Consider the following 13,105-nt stretch of genomic DNA (forward strand, 5'->3'; position numbering starts at 1 on the left):
GCCTTCGGGTTGCCTAGAACACTTCTTTGTTCCTATAGTCCCAGATCTTATCTGGGCCAATGCTAGCTCTTAAGGCAAAAAAGATGTTGCTGACAATCATATTTTTATAAAGTAATAACTATCCACCACTGTAAGGCTCTTTAATGCCTACTGCTCCTTTTATTACAGGAGATGCTTACAGCTAGAAGGGTGTTAAGTTCTGACTAGGACAGAAAACTGAGGTGTAGTGGCTGGCTCTTTTTCAGGTGAAGCTTCACCCATACTGTAATGCAAGGAGCTTGTTGGCATATTTTGTTGAGAGTTTAAATTAGAATGACAGTTAGTCAGTCTTTGGTTAAGGATTTACAGAAATGGTTGTCATATACAAATATAATCTTTAAAATATTTTTACAGTTATAATTGGAGACTACAGCTCTCAAGCTCTTACAGGTCTTTTTGACTCAAGCCAAAGGGAAGAAGCATCATGGTTCTAGAATCCAGGAGGATCTCTGCTGAACTTCAGATTACAATCCAAAACAAAAAGCATGAAACATACTCCTTAAAAAAAATAAAATCTCCATATCATGAGCAGGAGAAATGCAAGTGTCATGTTACTTACAGATTAAACTGTCCCAGTTTGGAGGGGTTAATGTGCACATAAACACCAAGAAGAATAAAAAAAGTGTCTAGGGGTTTCCTCTGAAACTGCATCCCTTAAAGGTGGATGAAAGGAGACTTTATCCTTGAAGGATTGGAAAATGACGTAGGAAAATGGACTTGCCTGCAAAATACACCACAAATGTCTGCGCTTTTCAGGAGTAAGTGCTAATTTTCAAAGTTCTGGGATTATATTTACCAGTGATTTGTATAATTACTTGGTTGTATTTAGAATGTAGTGCCCAGACTAGCTTATTCTTTGTACAGTGATATTTAAATAAAGCCTATGATTATGATCTGTGCTCTCCAGATCTCTAATCTGTCTGAAGGAGAGCAAACAGGAGTTCTGATTTTAAGGTGTGTTTTTGGTGGGTTTTAATTTTTTTTTTACAGTATTTGCTCAGTGGTTGGTATAATCCTGCTTAAAAGGGTTTTTTTTTTGCTTATTGGGCATGTTCTGTCTGGCTACCATTGTTTCATCCCTCATTCATAACTGAGTAACCTAATACTGAAATCAAACAAGTTAGAGTTTCAAACCCAGACAAGGTTTTTTTGTCATCCCATTTTCATTTTGTTTTGTGCAAACAGGTAGCATTTTTGTTGGCTGTTCTGCAGCTAGTGTCACATTGGAAACATTTGAAGCCCATTTTTGTACAGAGTAAACATCCTGTGGTTAGAAGGGCTTAATTAGCTCAGGTGCCTTTACTAGTGGCATAATACCTCCTTATCTTGAAAGTAGTGTCCACCAACTAATCCTTTATTTATGTTGAGCTTTGGAATTTCCCTTGAAATGCCTTTTTGTAATCTCTCCCAGTAAAAATGGGAAGTGAACAAAGTGTCAGGTAAACAGTGAGGTTGCTGGTAAGAAAATTAATAATACACATGAACGTAAATTTCTTCTCACTGGTGGCAGGTTGGATGCCTGTGATTAACCTCGGAAGGAGTGCCAGTGATGTGCTTATGCCTGTGATATGGTTTGTTACCTTTTGTTGTACCGTTTTACAAAGGAATCTTTTTCCTTTGTTTATGCATGGGAGGACTGAATTTGTTAATCAAATGTCCAAAGCTATGTTTTCAGTGCTCCAAAAGGAGGAATTGTTCAATGACAATGGCTAATTTGCGATAGCAATCGCAATGTGAAATCCTAGTGGGCACTTGGATGTCTTCATCTAAAGCAAGCTGATATCACGGCATACTCTACAATTCCGCATGAACAAAACAGGAGCCTATTCCCATTTTACGATGATGGAACTAACTCAGCTTTACTCCCTTGGCACAAAAAGGTATCATTTCAGTTTGGTTTTGGTAAATTCTTAGCCCCATTGTGAAATGGTCTTTCTGATTACAGGATTAAAGGTAATCCTAGAGAATCCTGATAGTGGTGGCTGAAAAAGAAAATCTGTAAAACTATTGTATTCTGATTCTCAGGTTTCTGGTTCTATAATAGTATATGATTGCAGTGACAACTGGTTAATTGAGAGTATCCCATCACAGGAGGAGAACAAGGAGTATGGCAGAAGTTAATGCTTTCTCCTGCCCCATATTGAGAGAAGGGTAGTACTGTAGGGAAGTTGAATTAGGCAGAAGTAAAGAAATCATAATTTTGGCTTTACTGTACTCTGCATGGTAAAAGAAGCTTGTAGACATCATACCTGAAAAAGCTGCCTTCATATTCTTTTTTTTTTAACCCAAGAGCCAGGTAGTTTGTCCATTTCAGATTAGGTCATGGTATAGGCCTTCCTTACATGAAAAAAAATTAATTCTAATCTGTTTTGAGTTTGTTTTCTTGCTCTTATTCAAGATACTGCAGCAACAGCAATATTGCTGTTAGTGTAAAATGGAGTAAACTGGGCTAGACTGAGATGATATATCTCCTTGGTGCAATGGAGGGTGTTTGTCTCTGTTTTTCTCTCTAATACTCCCTGCATACTCCCTGAAGGAAGGATTACATATGCCCATAGCTGAAAACTTTTTTGAGCTTTAGAGCGAGTCAGTGGGAATGGATCCTCAAGCAGTTGCCATGGCCATGGGCACAGGTGTTGGAACTGAAAGTGATCATCCAGGCTCCAGCTGGCAGAAGAGTGCGAGAAAAATGCTAGTTTAGACCCAATAAAAGCAAGTGCTCATGAATATGTTATTTCTGCTGCAAGTTTGACATGTAATGGTAGTACAGAATATGCCTGCTCAGAGGCATTTAACTTGGAATTCAGGGTTGACTTCTTCAGATCAAAGGGGGAATTCAACCAAAAATACTCAGATTTTGAGAGCTCAGCTTTAAAAACTTTTTTTATTGTTATTATTTTTTTTACTTTTTTTTAGAATGTTAATAATCTGCACATCTGAATGTAATGCTGGGGAGACTTTAAGAGTGAGCAGGTTCCAGGGGAAAATCGAAAGCATAATAGCTTTTGGTATTCAGTCTCTTGTGGAATGGAGTTGGATCTTTCTTTTTTATCAGAGAAAGGGTCATAACCTCATCAGGCATTCCCTCCCTTCCTCATGACTCCCCAAAGGTGCAGTATTCTTAATTGTTTTTGGCAGATAAAAGCTATGAGGAAGTCGGGGAATATGTTTTATTTTATGTTACTGTCATTAGTCTGAACTAGTTCTTAATCTAAGACTACAAAGACATTGTTTATAAGGATATATCTACTGCAGTTTCTGTTTGTTTTTACTCCTCTAGGTTATATAAAGCAAATCTTAGATCTTAACTTACTGAAAATTTAAAATATTGTAAATGCTTAAACTTCAACACTTGCCTCTTTCTTTACAAAATCATTGAGCTTCAATGTATGTTAGCCTGATATAATGGCTGTATCTATAGTCTTTATATAACACCGACTATTTTTCATATATATTTATACTTGCTAGGTCTATGTAAGAATAAATCGTGAAGTGACATGAGGTGTTTCTAAGCAATATAGCAAGTGAACTAAAATGCAAAGCCTTGTTTAGCATTTGATCCTACTTGTGTAGAAAGACTTCTAAATCATACTATCAAGGTAGCAAATAATCTATACTGTATGCTTAGATTCTGTATCTAGACTATACTGACAGTGTATGTTTTATTCAGCATTAAATGTAATCCAACATTGATGGTGGGGACTTGGTGGTCCTGTGGCTGTTCCTCTTGTAAGCTGAGTAAAGTTAAAAGAGCTGGTAGCCCTTCTGCTGCTACATTTGCACCAGGATACAGTCAGTGCCTGCTCAGAAATCAGTAGCTAAGATGGTCATATGGCTGTATCTGTCCCTTCCTTGGTATAAGTGTTGCTTTTAATGTATTGGTCTCTGGTCTTTCTGTTTGTTTTAGGGAATCCCTTTCGTGTTTTCTCTAACATTACTCTGTAAAAATGCATATTTACAAAAAGAACTAAAATTTCTCTGTAGGATAATAACACTTCATAACATTGTCACAACATTGTCTAGGCAGGTTGTGTAATTGTGATGGAAGAGCTTTTAATAGAAAACAAAAAAAGTGGGAAATGCTTCGAGTGAATTCATGGACATATAACTTCTAAGTAAGATATGTTTAATATTTAAGTGAAGAACTCTGCTTAAGAGGACAAGTGAGATTGCTCTGACCTTCATTCTTTGCTCAGAAGAACAAAGTTAAGCATATGTGATAAAGATAAAAGTGCACATTGCTGTTTGGTGAATTCGGGAAACTATTAATATTTGAATGTGGTAGCCAAAGCCAAGCCTGTAAAAATGGGAAAGTTGGAATCAAATCAAGTATTACCTGACAGAGTAATAATTTTTGATACATACAGCTGAAAATCAAACCCTGCTTTCTCCAAGTTCTTCATGTGTATTAGAAAGGTGCATGAAATATGTCAAATAACTTCATTTTTGAACACATGTGATATAAAAACCTCCAAATTCTTGGATGCTAATTACAGTAATGAAAGGAACAAATCTGTTCCTGGTCATACAGAAATGAGCTGAAAAGACAAACACTGTATTTACTCATGAATTTTTGTTCAGGAACTTGTAGCTCATTTGCTTAGTGCTGCCTGAGGGAGGGAGCTGGAAGACGATTAAATCAGTTTTCTGTTTGTTTGTTCAGAGGCTTCAAGTGTTATCACTGGGTTGAGTTTATTTTTCTTTTTTGATCAAAGTTAGGTGCAGAACTGCAATGTTAAAAATTGCTGTGCTGATGGTGAGAAACAAGCTGCCTTCTTTGCTCCTTCCTCTTTGCTATCCCATCTCCTTTCTCCCCCATCCAGCCCTAAAACCTTCAATAATTACTTTGATGATTGAAATTATGGAGATGTTCCCAGCGGTCCAGACCTGCCAGGACTAATTAAATCTCAGGATTTGTCAGTCTTTTCAATTTAAAATTAAGCTTTGTAAAGCCTATCTGAAGAAATTATTTTCTTATCTCTAGGGGCCCTGACTCACTTCATACTTTAATATGATTTCTAGGGAGTAAACATACTTTATCTTTAATTCACACAGCTGAAGTTTGAGAAGAATTAATGAAAAACCTTCATTAGTTAGTCTCTTTCCATTTGCAGCTTCCTTGTTGCAAAATTTGGTCAGAACACTTGAAAGAAGGGACAGGTAGTTTCCCTGAAGCTTAAATGAACAGTCTGTTGGCCCCCACCCATGAAGTATTTTACTTCTGTTTGTGGGGTATATTTTAATAAATGCTGGGAAGCATCTAGCTGCTGATGTGATACCTGCTGAAGTTAGGTTCTGGGAAATGCAGTGAACTTTCTTTTAAATTTATTGCTTGGCATGCACATAGGTGTTTGACACTGAAGGAGCATTCAATTGTAGCTGTTCAGCTTAGCACTTATTCAGTGTATGTATTGCCTCCAATACAGCTAGAACTTACCTCTTAATGCTAGTATGACTTCAAGTAATATTTTGACTCTTTATGAACACTTTACTGAGGTGTGCATTGTACTACTGATAATACAAGCCATAGTGAACACAGCAAGTGATAGTGAGCAATAATAGGTGTTTTAGAACATGTGGTAATTGCTCATCTGGCGTGCCCTGCCCTTTGAACAGCTAACTGATGCTTCTAGGGCCTAAACTCTTGCACTCTTTAAGGGCTAGAGTTGGCTGTTTAAATGTCAGTGTGGGTTCCATATTATGCACAGTGCTCTACCCTTTGATTGTCTAACATTTATATGTGTGAAACTGACCTCATGCAGTTAGCATGAGTGTGGCTTTGCTAGCAAGTGGTACCATATGCCATTGGGAACTCCTCAGTTAATTTAGATCTCACTTTTGTTACAGACTTAACTCATTGCTCGAGATTTAGGTTCATATTTAATTATTTTTGTTCAAAATAATCTTAAAAAAAGAAAGACTCCATCTTGCTTGCATAGCTGTATGGCAGTACTGTCTTTTCTTTTCCTGTTGTTTCCACTCTTTCTAATGATTTGCAGCTTTCAGTTTTGGATTAAGAAAAAATAATACTTAAAAAATACAAAAATTAATAATTAAAACCCCCAAAACAAACAAAATGGAAAACAACTTTCTGTTGCTCCATGACTGTGTTTGAAGAGAAGAAAATTTAGTGTTCATGCACACCATAGAAAAGAAGTTAGCCTGATACATTTTTCTCTATTTTCAGTAGAGGTGTCCACTGTGGCTTTGGTGATGCTTGGTAACTTCAGTAATTTAACCATGTGTCTAGAAGAGAGAATAAAGAAAGAGATGTTGTATATATAAAGATGTGCACTTCAGAAGTTTGAGAAGGTTCTGCTTTTGTCTTTAAGTTATTATAATTAATTATTATTATTAATAATAATAATAAATTTAATATACAACTAATTTATTTTCTTTTGGCAAAAAATAGAATTTTTCTTCCCATTTCTCTTGCCAGGTTAAGATGGTCTAGGTTGGTGTTGTGGTATGTGCATGTGGTGGGGATATTACTGTTTAAAAAAGTCTTTTCTGTCAGTCTGTACAAGGAGTTTGAGTCCTAAACACAGTGTGAATTTATCAAGCAGCATTTCCCAGACAGCTTACGGAAAGCAATCCTGGAGGACTCCCAGACTTAAATAACTGAAAGTTACTGCTTGCTGTGCCTGCAGCCCTCTGGAATTGGAATGTAAAACTGGCAGTGGAATAAACGCACTCCCCAAGGAGGCTGAAGATGCTGCAGAGCAGCAGACAGGGAAAAAGAAGTTTCCCGAAAGAACAAAATACACTTTTCTTATTTATTTTATTTATTTTTTAGCCTTATTCCTCTTTGAGGCCTGCAGTGATGGCAGGTGTCCAGCTCAGTATCAAAACTGCGGTTTTAAAATTGGAATGAAAGGCTGGCTCGTAGCCACTCGTTAATCCTGTGCGGAAGGTCTCCAGGAGAGTAACCCGTTACTCAGCTTCACAAGTGCACAAGTAATCACGGCGGGGTGGGGCACAGGGCTCACTCTGCAAGTGTGTATCTGGACAATAAGGTTTCTAGGATATTTGAGAAGCACAGCTCCTAATTACCTGCTATTTCTTGTCTAAATTGGGCTGTATGGTGTACATAGAGTTATGCTTCCAGAGAAAATGATTCTGCACTTGATGTAGGACGAGTTTTTTTGGGGTAAGCTTTTCCTATTTTTTTCATATTTTCCACCTTTCTCTCTTTTGCCTGCTTACTCTTAAGAGTTTTCACCAGTATTTAGAGTTCTTATAAGATCTTAAAGCCAGAACCTTTTCTAAAAAATTTGATAATGCTGTTCTTTAAAACTGTGCATGGCATTTTTTTTTGTTAATCTTTTCTTTTAATGTACAAGTTATATAATGTAAGACAATAAGCATTGAGTGTTGAGTCATTTAAAATAGAAAATTTATTGTGATATTTCAGTCAGTTTCTAAGGTAAGCTAATTTCTAAGAATGAAGTAGCAAGAAAAATGACAAATAGTGGCACCTTGTATTTTCATAACAAAATTTTGAGAGGAAAGTCATTCTTGAATTGGTCACTGAGTCGAGCATTGCTGGGATGACCAGTCACTGTGGCCATTGAATATTGTTCTTCTCTGCATGCATGTGTTCTGTCATCTCAGTCAAGCACTTGAATGTCTTTAATTCACTACCTGAGTGACAAATGTCAAATGCTGTAGGGCCAATTTGATAATCTTGGTAAGTGCAATTATACAGCTGTATAAGAAGGAAAAGCTGTTTTGCAACCAAAAATATGTTATTTCTGGATGCTTCATTTGCCATTTCTCTTGGGGATGGGGGAAAAGAAGCAGAAGATACAGAGATGTCCTAGTTTACGGCAGACTAGAAAACTATAGACTTGGAGTGTTGTAGAGATGCTTCATGATGTGTTTATGCATAAGCCATAGAAGTGCAAAGTCTTCTTTATTTTTATTCCTGTCCATCCTAATGTTGTTTTATCTCTAGAGATTGATTTGTGGAAGTGTGATGCACAGACAGATGTGAAAGCACAAGTAGTTGTCTTCAGTTAAAGGTTAAGGAGATCATTGCCTCACATACCATTCCAGTTTCCTTTTGTGACTGAAAGATTTGTTCTCTAAAAGTTGATAGCTATAGAAAAAAAAGTTGCTGATTAATTTTATTAAATCCTTTCCAGAAGAATTTTTCTGTTATCTTGCTGACTTTCTAAGTTCAACACTTTACCTTTCTATGGTTCAAAATAAGTCACTTGTAGGTCTTGGCCTCCATGTAAGTGATCTACAAAGGATGGATTGAAGTGAAGCTATGCTTGTTGTGGGAGAATGTGGGAGGAAAGGAAAAGGATGCCTTTAACACTGCCCAAAGGAACTATCTGTAAAAGAGATGGAAGTCCCAAAATGTACACCTGAAATCACTGAGGCTTACTGCAACTCAGTTTTTTGAATCAGCTGACATGAAGCGATGTCTGTCCAGAAACTAATGCATCATGTGTGCATTTCTTCACACACAGACACAGACACATGTGTTGTTACATTTCCAAATTCCAGTTAAATCAATGACACTGCATGCCTGAACCTGAAGTCTGTATTTAAATGAGGATATAAGGAGGATATTGTCCGTCAGTCTGCCTGTCTGTCATCGGGTTCTTACTCTTTTTAATAACCCACAACACCTCCCCAGAGCTCCTTTGATAGTTTAGGGCATGGGCATGTTTTCTAGTTGAACATGCAAAAGCCATCTGGCCAGTCCTTGGGGCAGCTCAGCCTGGTGGTTTTTCTGCAGCTCCAGAGTGCAGGTACCTTTGTTCTCCCCGAGGTTTCCAAACACTGGTGTGGTGACAGAGGGGATAATTCCTCCTCCCCCTGTAGTCCCTGGGCCGTGTAGTCTGGTCACTCCCTCCCTATGGCAGGACAGTCCTGCAGCTGCCCAGCTTGATGCAGGTGAAAAGGGAGCTGGGTACCACAGGACCATTATTGCTGGAGTGAGCTCTTAGTGGGCTTGGGGATATGTGGTCCAGAGTGAGAGGAGACAGGCAATCCCACCAGTGGGCTTACCAGGCACTTAAAGTGACTCCCTTAGAGTGCTCTGAGACGGAACTTGTCTGAAAATTAAAATCATAAATATATTTTTCTGTCAATTATATCCTTATGTTAGCATTTAATCCTCTTGCAAGGATTTTAATTAGCATATAAACCAGATGACTGTTTAATTACAGCCTTACAAAAGGAGTAAGAAAATATTTAAGGACTGTTTATTAAGAAAATATGGTTTAAAGATATATTTTTCCTATATTCTGTCTTTAGAGTACAGACAGAAAGACAGTAGATGGAAAATGCATTATATTATTGTTTCCTTCAAGGATGAAAGTCTTGAATGAGAACAGCAAAAATTTCGGGGCGGTATGTTGTATGTGTATGGTCTGAATATTTTTGCAATGCATATAAATATACTTTAATCATGTTTGCTATCAATGTCAGGATACTTTGTGCATTTCCACAACCATGTTTGGGTTTTGGTTATAGTCTAGAGAATACATGATAGCTTTTTGTAATTCATTTATTTTTGTAACTTGAGGCTTTCCACTGCACTGAATACTTACTGACCTTTAATTTCATTTACTGGAGGGTGGGGAGGAAAGAGGAGAAAAGAAAGGCTTTAGGAAATCCCTTTTCCCACCCTGCAAAAGAAGGTAACTTTCTGTTTAAGACTTGTTTGTGTTTAAAGGCTGTAAGCAGAGGGAAAAATACAGATCATTTTGCATCCTTCATAAAAGTCAAATGTTGAAAGCAAAGTATCAAATATTCAGGAGCATTACAAATTTGATACAACCTCTGGAATAGAGGAGTATCTGAGGTTTATAAAATATAGTCCCTGCTGAACAACCTTTATGCTGATACATGATTATTACTAATATGCTCTAGTTAATATTTCAACAATGCCCACTTAAACTGGGTATTTTTTATGATGGGTTTTGCTTTGGATTCATAATGTACACACCAGATAATTAATCTCTTAAGATGCTTTTCTTCTTACTTAAAGATCATCTAGTTTTCTCAAACTGAAAATATTTCTTCATGCAGATGCTTACTTTTTTTGCTAGATTAATTTAATCCACTCCTTTATTTCCATGTTAAATCAATACCAGATATTTAGTATAGTAATATTTTTCTCCTGTGATCCAAAACGTTGAGTTGTCAGCTACTTTCCTACAGCTGGAGAAAATCTATTTGTTCATTTCTTAACCTTTTGACATGTCTGTTTTTACAAGCCCGGCTGTTTGTGATGGGGGATTGAAGTATAGAGTAACAACTACAGAAGGAAACATCTCTTGTTATGATCAGAGTGTAAACTGTGTCCAATGCAACGAGGGGGGAGTAGGTTTACAAAAAGTTTTTGTGCACTAGAAAAGAAAAAAAAGAGCTCCTATTCTTCCTTTACATGATCGTGTGTTGAATTTTCATGTGATGTAGTAAAAAGTGAATTTTTAAGTTTTATTCACATCTCTTGGACATATGTCTATGAAATTGACTTGCAAATAGGTTAGACCACTGATTCTCCACTGTGAAAGCAGGCTCAGCAAAGTCACAACTGTCTCTTCCTTCTGTTCATGTGGCAAGTGAGATAGCTCTGAAAAGTCAAGACCACAGAGCCCTGTGTGAAGTTGCTGAAATGCCCTTGCCGATGTAACAAGCAGGGAAATGCAGGAGTTTCAAGCGTTTGGAAAGGAATCGGTTTTCAGGATCTGCACACTAAGTGTTTCCTGATGGCTGACCCCGGGCTCAGGAGTGTCCCAAGTCGATGGTGCATGTAGGTGCTGAAGAAGTAGTTCTGCCTTCTCTCTCAGGGTATTATATCTATCAAACCTACAGGCTTCAGCAGCTCAATGCCAGTCCTGCTTTTAACCCATTTGGAAAGCATAGCCATTATATCAAAACTACTTAACCTTGCTGTGGTTTTCCAGTAAGAGTGAAGGGCTGTAATAGTGACAACAGATCAAGCTCTGTCTTTCTCAAAATAAGTTTTAGCATCTGGTAATAGGTGATTATTATAAATGTATTTATGCCTTATATATAATTAATATAGGGTTGAAAGGTTTTTTCCTCTCCTTGTATCATGAAAACCATATCTGAATCTGTTACAGTGCCAAAGACACCACAGTGATTACATGTGCTATAAGCACGTGTGAGATGGGTTCTGCACTAAATTGAGGAACAGTTAAGGGTCTGTCTACGGCAGCAAAAGTATCAGAATGGGCATAGTCTTGTTCTGGACCCTACAGATGCACTAGCTGAGGCTTCTGTTGCCAGTGGGACTGGGCATCTGTGGTAGAGAGCCAGCCATGCCCTAGCACAGGGCTGATGGCAGACACGGCAGCATCACCTCGGGGTTATGCAGACAAAACCAGTTTGTCTTCTAAACATTATTCTTGTGGATTACTGATAACTAATTACTTCCCTCCCCCCGCCCCCTTTTAGTAGGGTGGCTCTTTTAGCTTCTGATTTAAATATGGTAAATGTTTCCTTAAAACTCACATGGAAAAAGTCCATGTCTAAACACTTTTAAAATTTGAAAACCTTGACTTGCTGCATGCACATACCTCTGTACTGCTTTGGCAAGTCTGAAGGTTTTCTCTTTTCTTTTTTTGTTTCTCCTTAAAATGAATCTATTTCAGATGAGAATGTGGAGTTGCATAGTGAATTACCTTTATTTGTGCAAAGTATAAGCTCTCACTGCCCACACCCATTCATCTCTGTAACAAAAGGGATAAATGAAAGGAGCAAGTGGGAGTGCTGAGGAAGGATTCCTAGCTACATCACTATGTGCAGAGTAGTATTACGGGCTCAAAGCAGAACCGGTATCAGCGATATGTTCCTAAACCAACTATGTTAGCCTGAAAGGAGAAAAGCAAACATAAGAGAAAGGAATGTCAATATGGAGGGGGGAGGGAATGGTGGGCTCCAGTATAACGCACTCAGTGCATACTGCATAATTGTTTTGCTGTTTGCTAATGGTGACTATCAGGTCTTTTATCTTAAATATGCTTCTTGCCACCTTTGGATGTGAGAGATAGTGCTGACACAGTGAGGCTTGGAGTTTGAACTATCCTTTTCATAGTAAATAGAACTTGATGATGAAAAAACCTCATGGTCCTTCCACTAACAAATCTGGCAAATCCCTATGATACTATTTTGCTCCCATCCCTGTATGTCAATGTTAGTGTGACTGCTAAGAAAATCAATAAAATGGAAGGCCACAACTCAGAATCTTACAAATTGGCAGTGGTTACTGGCTAACAGTACTGAGTGGCTAGGCATTTTGTTCTTGCTTTCCTAAGCTTTCATCCTCTCACATTTCTCCCTGTGCAGTATTCTTCCATTGTGGAGTTATTGGCAGATGCAAAAGTATTATCAATAAGTTTTCAGCTGTATCAGGATTTTTTCTTGAATGTTCTTCTAACACAGAAAATCCTTTTTTCCCTGGGCATAAATGAATTCTAAATAAATCACATATCCAACGTATATTAATATATGTTAAATCTCGTGATCAAACTGGGTTAGATTCTGTACAATCCTCTGGCAGATACATCTAGGAACCATTTGTGTCAATGCTGTTCATTGAATCCTGAAAATGACTTTATATTATTACACCTTAAAGGGCAAAGGTGATTAAGCCGCTTGTTAATTTCAGTAAATCTGAGCTGTGCTTGTTGGGAGATGCTTTTTACCATTCTCTGGTGATTTTGCCATTGAAGATCTCTTACCCATGGTGATCCACTGGCAGCTTCTCTTCTCCCCATCAATGTGCATGTTCATGTCGCGGTTTAGCTGTGGCACTCCTCAGCTTTTGATGTTGCATTTTTCTGAGTCAAGATTATCGGTAACAATTGCCATGCAAAAGGCAGCAATATGACCACGGCCAGTTTGACTGTTCTTGCTATGAAGTGTTCAGGCCTTCCATGCAAGATGCCTTTGTCATTTTTTTCAATGAACTTTGCTGTAATTTCATCAGGAGGGGAATGTTTCTCCCAGATTGTTTTTCTAACCTTCAAAATATTATGCAATGAATTTATAATTGGCAGGATCTGTGCATAGTTTA

General features: G+C 37.7%; 1 protein-coding gene across 8 annotated transcripts in view; it reads left to right on the top strand.

Moving 5' to 3' along the window:
- Nucleotides 1-13,105, top strand: part of PLEKHG1 (pleckstrin homology and RhoGEF domain containing G1) — a 125,861-nt gene that overhangs the window by 52,719 nt on the left and 60,037 nt on the right. The window contains exon 1 of one of the 8 annotated variants that reach the window (XM_086877223.1): nucleotides 6,730-7,189. The exons of the other annotated variants lie outside the window; for them this stretch is intronic. The gene's annotated coding sequence lies outside the window, so the exon portion shown is untranslated. Of the gene's footprint in view, nucleotides 1-6,729; nucleotides 7,190-13,105 lie in introns of those variants that run through there. 8 annotated transcript variants of the gene reach the window in all.

The sequence above is a fragment of the Cyanistes caeruleus genome, chromosome 2 (genome assembly GCF_971803275.1).
Source record: "Cyanistes caeruleus chromosome 2, bCyaCae1.hap1.1, whole genome shotgun sequence".
NCBI lineage: Eukaryota > Metazoa > Chordata > Aves > Passeriformes > Paridae > Cyanistes > Cyanistes caeruleus.